We start from the raw sequence: 10,619 nt of genomic DNA, 5'->3' as shown, positions 1-10,619 counted from the left end.
GAAACTCGCGCTAAGCTTTTGGGATTCTGGGTACGGCCAGAGAACATTGCCATCCTCGAGGACCTAAGCTCTCAGCTTCTAAATCAGAAGCTTGGAGAGGGGAGGGTACTGGGGACAGGACAAGAGTGAAACTAAGCGAGCTAACACCCACTTCATACTCACGCCAACACACCTGCTTTCGGGGAGACAATCACTTTTATTCCCCACAACTTAAAATCCACTGTGCTCAGTTTTCCTGATCCCGGATTCCGTCCCTTCACCACCATCTTCAGTTAGGCCTGACACCAAGAAACAAAGGTTCCCTAGCAGCCCCGCAGTTAGGATTCCCTGCGCCTCTGCTCTGCGGCTAATACAGAAGGTAGAATAATTAGTGAAATAATCAGTTTGATATTGAATTAAACTCCAGCTGCTTGTTTCTTCGCTGCGTTTCCTCAGATAGATTCAAGAGCGGGGCCGTCATATTTTATTGTTTCATTATTACAGAAGCGGGGGGCACGTTTCGTTGCGGATAAGGAGAAGCCTGAATATTCGCTGTTAATAAGCAATTACAGACGCCGCCAGTAATCGCTCCGGGAGCGCATTTTCCGGCTGAGATGTCGGGACTCTGCTTCCCCAACCGAACGCGATCACACGGGAAACTCTTCGCCCAGAACAGATGAGGTGGCCAAAGGATTGCTGAGCGCGCACACGCAGGTGTAGAACAGTGCGAAGCTTTCCAACCCAGTTTTCCAACCACAGCAGCACCAACATCGGCATGTCTAGGGTCTCCGAGAACGAGGTCCTTAATTCACTTGGACTCTCCAGGGCATTTGTCACGGTTCTTTTTTTTTTTTTTTTGATGTGTGTGTTCGCGCGCTCGCGCGGTCGCGTGTGTGTGGTGGTGAAACCCAGGAGTGCGCGAAGATTTTCAGGGTCAAGGCACAGCCACAGGGGAGGGGGCAAGTTGAGACTAGTGGGCTGGGGCGGTGGCCTTGTAGGTCCTGGGCCAGAGTGGCCAGGAGCAGATAGCCAGAAAGCTGGTACTGAGCGCGTTCTGCTCTGCGCTTCCTGCGTTTCGTGTCATCAGTGTAGTTAGTGTTTGGCACGGCTGTTTTGATCACTACACTGTCCATGCCTTCCTCCCCTGCTTTAGTGTTATTTTGACCCAAGGAAGTCTCGAACATTGATTGTTCAAGTAGTATAGCTCTGTGAAGACTTCATAATTGTCAACGTGGAGATCCCGTGAGGGGTACGCGAGCTCAAGGAAAGAAAGGGGCCGCGCCGCTTGGGCGGCTTTGACGACGTATCTATCCCTGGGCTAGCGGGTTCTGATTACTATTCGTGGGATCCTCCACATTATCCTTGACCTGAGTTGCAAGATGTCTAAGGGAAAGGTAGGGATGAGAAATCTCCTTAATGTGAGACCTAATCTCACGTTATTTGGAGCTAGGGTGGCCAAAGGTACATGACAGTTTTGCGCTTTAACAAAGCAAGAAGCGGGCCTCGGTGTCCCTTCAAAATACTTTTGACTCAGCCAGGGAAGCGCTTCGCGTGGCAAAGTGCCATCGCAGGCAACAGGCATCGTTCCGACCCACTCTGGCGCGAATAACGCGGGCCAGCTGTCCCCCGAGCCACATCAGAAAGTGTTGATTTTATTCCAGCCCCAGAGCAAGCTTTTGAAAGCGCATGAGTTCAGTATGAGCACCACCTAATTATTAAATGTATACAAGATGTGTATAATTAGAATTTGTATTGATTCTTGGGGACAGGAAATTTTGGTTCATATCTACCCACTTCCCCAATAAATATATTATTTTTCCCAAACTTCAAGATATTTTACATATGGAGAAGCAAAGACAAATTCAAAGAGAATAAAAATTCATTTTCTATAAAGCTACTCTAGGACCCAGGATTTTTGGAACATGGAAAATCTGTACATAATATTATATTACATATTGTATTACATCACATTTGTAAGTATATGTTACAAATTCTCTTTAAAATAATGAAAAGCACAGTTTCAGCTACAGATCTTTTTTTTCTGGCTGAAGATAAAAAAATCTCATTTAATAGTTCCTCTGTGTTAATTAGCTAATCACATTATTATTATTATTATTATTACATTTAGAATATACTAGTCTAGAATGCCTGGAGAGTTATAGATGAGCAAGTCTGTGATTTCCTGCTTGAAATGGGCTTTCCTTTTGCTAGCTCAATGTTATAGCCAGGGGAAGAGACATAAAAAATATTTTCACGTGTCCCAGCCACACTTTAAAATCCAGGCACTCCTTTCCAGAAATAGGAATAGAAAAGAAAGCCAAAGCAGAGGCTTAAGTGAACATGTCAGGCAGCACCCTCCTTAGATTGGGTGGGCAAATAACAGAGCCTTCCAGCCTGTTTGCTGTTTGATTTCAATTACACCCCAAGCTTCATGAAATCCAAATGAGACATTTATTGAAAGGTGCCTGGTTTTATGTGGCTCAACTGACAGTGTATTGGAATACATTGAACAAAAACATCAACACTGAAGAGGAAACATGGAAACCCCTTGAAATCCCAGACCCAAATACCTGCTGGATTAACTCAAATCTTGCACCTTTCGGCCTGAGATGGAGCAAGCAGGAATCTTTAAAGGCTACCAGGAAGCCAAGGCCAAGTCTGTGTGTGAATATATTAAAGATCTCACTCTCTATTGTTCTGAGGAATAATACCAACTTCATACCACTGTCTTGGTCGAAGTTATTGCCAGCTTGACCAGATGACCTCTTTATCTCTTTCTCCCCCTTAAAGGTAACCACTATCCATGCATTGATCTTCTAAAAGCAAAACTGAGAAGCATTTGGTTGGAACAGGACTATTATACATGAAATACATTTACATACATATGGATATGTTACAGAGGTAAGTTATAGATGAGTGCAATGATATATGGTTTACCTTTCCCCATGTGCCACCGACCCCCACACCCAAGGGGTCCCATATAAATGTCCCAATAAATACTATTATTTTCACCCCCACTAAAAACATGTTATCAAAACACTGTCCATGTTATTCAAACACTTTGTAAATTCTGAGCAGACTTGCTGCCGGTTCTCCTTTTAACCCTAGGAAAACATTCCAACATTAACCGGTCACCAGCGCTTTGCCTGGACTCTGGGAAAGCGTCAATGGGTTTTTTGTGGTGAGTTGGTCCTTTTACTATTTATCTATGGCCCTTTCTTTGTTGATGTTACATTTTATTTCACCATCTCAGGTTTACTCTTTGGCCCTTTGTTCTCTGATGGCCAGATCTGCCACCTCTGCTGTGCTTTCCAATGAGGGAGGGAGCTTTAATCACCGTTAGGTTGTTCATGTTTCATTTTTTTTTTTAAAGAAAATGTCCCGTAAGATAAAACATCTTGTTAAAGACAAGCAGTGTTGATTCTGCTGACAAGAGCAAGACACTCTCACCAAAAGTTTCACTTTTATAAGAATTTTTAGAATTTATATTTCACCATGACACTGAAATACACTGACCACTTGCTTTACAAAAAAACAAAAACAAAACGAAACAAAAAAACCCCAAACCAGAGCTACAAATGTGTGACGTGAAATGTTATATTAAACCCATGGTATTTTTTTCAACAAAAATGACCAGTTTAAACTATTATCTTTGCTGTAAGTCTATATATCTATGTTGCTAATGCACTTTGTGGTTCACTGTTAAAATATGAGGAGGTGAAGGAATCCTGAAATGGAAGTTAATAAATGAACACACTAATAGTTGCTTCTTACAAAGATAAATTATCTTTTCCTAAAGATTGAATCGAGTCATTGACAATAACACAAAATCATGACTTACCTTTTTTATGAAAGTATTTTTTAAACTGCTAATGAATTTCTGTATTTAGCTGCTGTTTTATCGTCATCATCATCATCTTTTTCTTCTTCCTCATCATGTATATGGGAATATATAATAACAAGAAAAGCCACATTAGGCAAAGAAAGTAAAACACTCTCAAGAAAGTGTATTTTGGGAACGTTTGGCTAATCGTTGCTATGCTATATATGAAAGTTATACGGGGCTCCATCTATCTTGCTCATTTTTCTACCCTGAAAAGCCTGGAGCACAGTAGGTGCCCATCAATTAAATGAAAAAATTTACTAAACCTGTGTGCTAGAACAGCTAACAGAGGTCAGGGACAGTGTCAGGTCTTAGGCTTTATAACCACAAGGACTAAAGTAAATTTTTTTTTCTAAGAGAAAAAGAAAACAAAGATCTTTCTAAATTAATAGACATAATATTTTCATCTTTTTCAGTCTTTAAAATACATCATTTTAAAGACCTTTTCTATCTCAAAGTTCTTACACTGTTGCATGGCCTTTGTCTGTATTTCCATGCTAAGCTTCTTCCATAGCAAAATAGAAAAAAAGAAGTTAGTGCTGGAATTGTAGTACAGCTGTTAAGGGAAGCAAACACCATGTCACCAAGGAGAAATGTTAACCTGAATGTAAATCAATTGTACATTACTAACAGAGTTGACAGAGTCTATGAAAATTAATGTTTCAACAGAAGGCACACCTATGATACAGGTGCAGCAAGATGTCTACACAACAGGTGGGCAGAACCCAAATCCTGTTGACCAAGGCTTCAATATGACAGGGATAGCTGGTATTCCCCCATCCAGACCCTATGTGAGAAAATAGGGAGAGGAAGTTTGGGTTGGGGGCAAAAATAAGTAAGCCCATAACATAACCAAGTGAGAAACAGTGAGAGGGAAGGAGAAAGGAAGGACAGACAACAGGATAGAAAACCGTCGCCGTCATTCCTTAAAGGTCTCCCTTTTCAGACTTCTAAGAGAAAACAGAACCTTGCATTCAGAATTGTATGTATTTGTGGCTGTAACCTTTACTATCTTTGTGAGTCTGGGAAAGCTCTTTAACTTCTGTGTGCCTCAATTTCCCCACCTGTATAACAGCATAATTAATATGAAGCAATTAGAACAGTACCTGGCACCTACATAGGAAGTCTTTCCTACTACTCGCCATTACACTTAGACTGAGCTTACTTTTTACTGTTCTTACTAAGATACTGGAGCTAAATTAGGATGAATAAACCTTAGTCTTTTTCCTCCCGGGGATTCCCAGTCCGATGGGGGAGGCCAGGAGCAAACAGGTCAAAAGCAACGTGAACCAGGGGTAGGAAGAAGGAGTGAGTCAATCAGAACCAGAGAGAGTCCCCAGTTACTCTAGCAGCTATTTTTTATTTCCCCGAAAGGGGAAATCAAGTGCCCTCCCGGTGAGCTGAGCTGGAGAGGTGCACTTCAAAGCGAGGCGGTTGGGGCGCCCTAACCAGGCTGTGCCTTCCGCCCCCTCCAGGCGGCCATTAGCATTCTGTTTTTCCCAAGGCCTCCAGTATCTCCCGCCACCCGCTGGGATTTTGCCGTTCCGGCCGATTACTTGTCAAAGAAAGAAAATAGGGTATTTAGCTCAGCTTTTGTTCTCCACCTACTTGGTTAAACGCCTGACCACGAAGGAGTTAAGTGAGTAGTCGGAAGCCTCCCGCAGGGTTCTCGCTGCAGGAGAAGGCACCCTTAACTGGATGTCCAGAAAAAGAGGCCATCTGGATCCACTCGCTGTGGGTCCCTGCGGGCCTAAGTGGCGGCATCTGCAAATTAAGGGGACAGAGCAAGTGCAGAGCAAGATCTACCGCAGAGAGTGGCTGTCGAGGGAAGTCCGGAGGAGGCCCCGAAGGCCAGGCCGGCCTGGGCTGCTTAATCACTCAGCAGGGGCCGGGACGGTCCCTGGAACTCCCTCCCCCCACAGATTATGAAGGAGCCATAGTAAAGGCGTATCCAAGGGGCAACAAAGAGCAGCTAGGATCATTTTTCCACCACTTAGGGCTGACTTTTCAAGAACAGAGGTTATCTGCAAATCCACAAAAAAGGAGAATAAGAAAAGCAGCAGCTGACTTTGCTCTGCTTTACTTGTATTATCTTTTAAAAGAAATAGCACCCTAAACTGTTATAATCCCATTTTACGGAAGAGTAAAGTGATGCTTAGAGAGACGAAGACCCTGGCTCAAAGCACCCAGCTCAAAATGGTAGCCTGGGGGTGTGAATTCGAGCGATCTGGGCTGCGGGGCTCCTAGTGGGGGGATTAAGTACGTGTGAATGGGGGCAGGGGTGGGTCGTTGTTTTCTTTGGGGGGGCAGATGTAGGCTATGGAACGGGGACCCTGTGAGTCTTCGGAGCAAGCCAGTGAACGGCATTCAGCGTCCATCTACAGCCGGTGGACCTTCAGAATGAGTCTCTGGAGGAAACCGGGCTCCATTACTCGGTTGTAAATCCCAGCTTTGGGGTAGAATCGGTCATCCTTGCTTGGCATAATTATGACATGGGTTGTCCACTCTCTAAGTGCTGGGGCTGGGCCAAGCCCTTGGCATATATCATCCCATTTAGGCTCTCACTCCTACCTCTTGAAGGTAGGTGCTTTCAGCATCTTCTCTTTACAGTTAAGAAAACCCAGGCTCAGAGAGATAAACTAACTTGCCTGAGGTTACACAACTTGTGAACCTTAAGTCCAGGAGGACCTAGAAAATGGAAAAGGCGGTACCTTCTGCCTGGAACTCTGAAACCTTTAACAGAAAACTGATCCCTCGGCCCCGAGCTTTTACTGAGGGACGATCCGAAGAGAAAGCCGCGGAGAAGCAACAGCCAGTTATCTCCCTCATCCCCTTCCAGATAAATTTCCTTTTCTCCTACTCCTCGCTGGGGTTCGCGGTGCCCCTGCCTCCTGCATGAAAGCGCGCTCTAAAGTTAGGGTTTTTGGACTTCATGAGCGCTTCTCGCCTCCCCCTAGACGTTTGAAGCCTTCGAATTGAGCAAGGGCTGGGAAGCGAGAAGGCTCCTCTAGTCTCTCCCTCCTCTGAGCGCGGAACCTCGGCGGACGCCCTAATCCCGAAACACTGCTCTCTGGGACTGCGCACTTGCCAGCACTACAGCCAACTCCGCCTCAGAGGAGTCTTTTAGGGCTCCGAGCGCGTGGCGAATGCTCCCCCAGTGATGCACTATCGCTCCCACACACGCCCTGGTCCGCGCAGCCCGGGAAAAAGAAAAAAAAAAAGTCCACGTACGGGCTCAAACCCATGCGTCGGGCGCTGCAGTCAGGGAAGGCTCCCTTAGGAGCTGGGTTCCTGAAGCTTACTACGCGGAGAAGGATAAGGGCGATGGTTTCGCAATCCCACCCCTTCCTTTGTCCTCCTCCCCACCCCCCAGCCTTTGGCGGCTTAGATCTCCAAATGCAGTCGGGATGGCACTCAGGTATTCGAGCGCTTCAGTTTATTTTATCACCGCCCCCTACAAATACACATCCATTCCAGATTGGCTTCTGGGAAAAGATACGGGGGTAGGGGATCCCACATATTTCCTCTCACCCTCCCTCTTTGTTCCTTGACGCCGAGATTCTTCTCTGTTTCTCTGTACCCTTAGGTCATCGTCCAGGGCAGAGGTTAATTTAGACATCTTGACTCCAACAACTGATAATACTTACATACATATATGAATATATCAACAATACATTATATGTAGTATATATTATATAATATAAAATCAATATATACTTAACGTACTTGCACGAGTTAAAAAAAAAAATACCCAGCAACCCAAAAGCCACCAGACTGGCAACTCTTGCGCCTCCCAATTCCTCGAAGTGAAGGCAATCACTATTAGTTTCTCCTGTGTATTTCTGGGGCTATAATGTTACGTTTGCACCACTAAGTACGTAAGCGCCCCTGAATTTCTCTTTATCTGTCCCCCACCCATTTGCACGCTTTTATACACTCTATTCACCACCTTGCTTTTTTCACTTATAATATATCTTTAAGTTAGTTCCATGGAGACGTCGGAGTTTTTGCTAGCTTGGCACATCCCGGGCTCACAACTGGCGGGAAATAGCTTAAAAATTATATTGATGCTTTGAGGCCCTTCCTTGCAGCTGCTTGCGCCCACAAGCTGCAGTCCTTTCCCGGCCAGCAGCCGGCTGTCCCGCCCCCCGCCCCCCAACCCCCCGGCAGAGCGCAGAGGGTCGAAAGATTTGCGCCGCAGAAGACGCAGCGCCCCCTTGCTCTGCGTGTGCGGAACCCCGCTGTGAGAGTTTCCCTTTCACTGAGACTCCTTCATTGTTTGTCCTCTGAGACCCCAAAAGCAGGTAAACAAGCACTCATACGCTGCCCTGTGATCAGAAGCTCTTGGGCCAGGGAGCGATCTGCTAGATGGTCCCAGTGCTGCCTTAGGTCAGATCAAAGCGGAGGACCTAGAGGGAACCGTCAGCCCCATTAACATCCCGCGCTGCTTGCCAGCTGGGGCCCGAATAGGGTTGGGCAGGTGTGGGCCAGGAATTGCTTGTTACCTAAGGTACAGGGAGCGACCCCATCTGAAACACTTCCTGAATTCTCCTCGGCCCCAGTGGCAACTCTTGAAGATGCTGAAGCTCCTTACACTTCTCAGAAGTCGCACTGTACGATTCAGTTGATTCCACAATATTATAAAACACTTGTTGACCTAGTATGTGTGTCAGACATTGCACGAGGTGCCGGGGTACAAAAGTGGATGATGATGTTGGATCCGGACAACATCAAGTCAGCAAATAAGAGAGTATCAGAATATCGAGGTATCAGTCAAACGGAGTAATGCGGTGGTTCCCAATCTTGGCTGCATATTAGAATAATCTGGAGAGTTCTTAAAAATCCTGATGCCCAGGTTGCACCACGGAACAATTAAATCAGAATTTCTGGCGGTGAGACAAGGCATCAGGAGTACTTAAAGATCCCCAGATGGTTCCAATATGCAGCAAACTTGTGGGTTGGTGGAGGCTCTTTATGGAGAGTTGACGTTTGAGCTGAGACAGCAATAGGGAGGTGGCAGTCAGGAGAAGGCGTGTGGGAACACCCCGCGACCAGCCCTGAGTCTGCTGATGCTCTGGGATTGGCAGTGGGGGAGGGAAAAAGAGGACATTCGACACGTAGAAGGAAATATGTGATGCAGAGCATCTAGTCACATTTCACTGCATCCCTGGGAAGACTCTCAATTGCCCAATTCCATAGGAAAGCTTTAAACAACACTAAAAAATATCTAGCTTAAAATGATGGATTTTTACACACAATTTTAAAATTAAATAATGCATAAAAATATATGAAAATAGAATAATGCTAGAAAGCTTTTAACAGCAACTTCATGAGGTATTACGTGAGGACATTTCAACAAATCTAAGATGCCGTCCATTGATATGCGTCACTGATGTGTTCACCACAAAGAAAACAAGAGCTGTGTCCTAGAATTTTAATTTTGTGCTTATTGAAATAATTTTTTTTTTTGAGATTGAGTCTCATTCTGTTGCCCAAGCTGGTGTGCAAGATCTTGACTCACTGCAATCTCCATCTCTCAGGTTCAAGTGATTCTCCTGCCTCAGCCTCCCGAGTAGCTGAGATTACAGGCGCGTGCCGCCATGCCCTGGTAAATTTTTTTTTTTTTTTTTTTAGTAGAGACGGAGTTTCACCATGTTGGCCAGGCTGGTCTCGAACTCCTGACCTCAGGTTATCCACCCGCTTCAGCCTCCTAAAGTGCTGGGATTACAGGTGTGAGCCACCGTGCCCGGCCAATAATTGCTTATTTAGAGAAAGTATTATTTTCGTATTTCACTCATGCACACATAAAATGGAAAATAAAAGCTGTATTCACAAGCAGTGACAGCTATGTCAGAACTGCCACCTGATCAACAGTGGTGGTAAGACACTATTGCTTGTAGAATGTATCTGATTTCTAAGAAGTTAAAAGATGTGTCATAGAATTAATGCAAGTCAGTGTTGTCCAATGAGCTCACTACTCTCAGTGCTTTACACCTTTTAGTTCATTTAGTCCTTACAATGATATGATATGAGGTAGGAAAAATTATTTATTAACAACATTTATAGGTGAGAAAATTGAGACATTGAAAGCTAAGTTACTTTAAGTCAGACCATTACCAAGTTGCAGAGATAGGGCATAAACCCACTGAGGGCTTAATTACAATAGGAGCCTGAGAAAATTGTCCACATGAGCCAACTGAGACTCAGAAGTGTTGAAAGGAGGGGTACAGGATGAGAAGTGAGAAAAAGGGTTTGAGAACTCAATTAAGTGGCAGGCTGGGATCTGCTTCCCTGCTTGATCTGTTTTGTAATATTTTAGGAGTAGAAGGAATCATGTGGTAAGACAATATTATATAGCCAAGAGTATTCTTATCCATTAAAATAAGAAAGAGATAATAAAATATACAGTTATCATCTTATTTTTTAAAAATAAGAAAGAGATGATAGCTGTATATTTTCAGGCCATAATTTTCAAGTAAACTTTAAAAAATAAACCTAAAGTACAATACATACAAAAAAGTACAAGTATTCTAAATTCATGACTTGATATGTTTTACCAAATTGAACACACTTGTATAATGAGCATCCGTGTTAAGAAATCCATTATGGCCCAAATTCCAGATGCTTCGCATTCTTCCTTCTGCTCACTGCTTCCCATGATGTAACCATCATTTTGACTTTTGTAACCATTGATTAGTTTTCCCTGTTTTTGAGTTTTATATAAATGGAATCTTATACTGTGTTCTTTGTGCGTGGC

This window comes from Hylobates moloch, unplaced genomic scaffold (genome assembly GCF_009828535.3).
Source record: "Hylobates moloch isolate HMO894 unplaced genomic scaffold, HMol_V3 SCAFFOLD_8, whole genome shotgun sequence".
NCBI lineage: Eukaryota > Metazoa > Chordata > Mammalia > Primates > Hylobatidae > Hylobates > Hylobates moloch.
Note: the sequence above shows the minus strand (reverse complement) of the source record.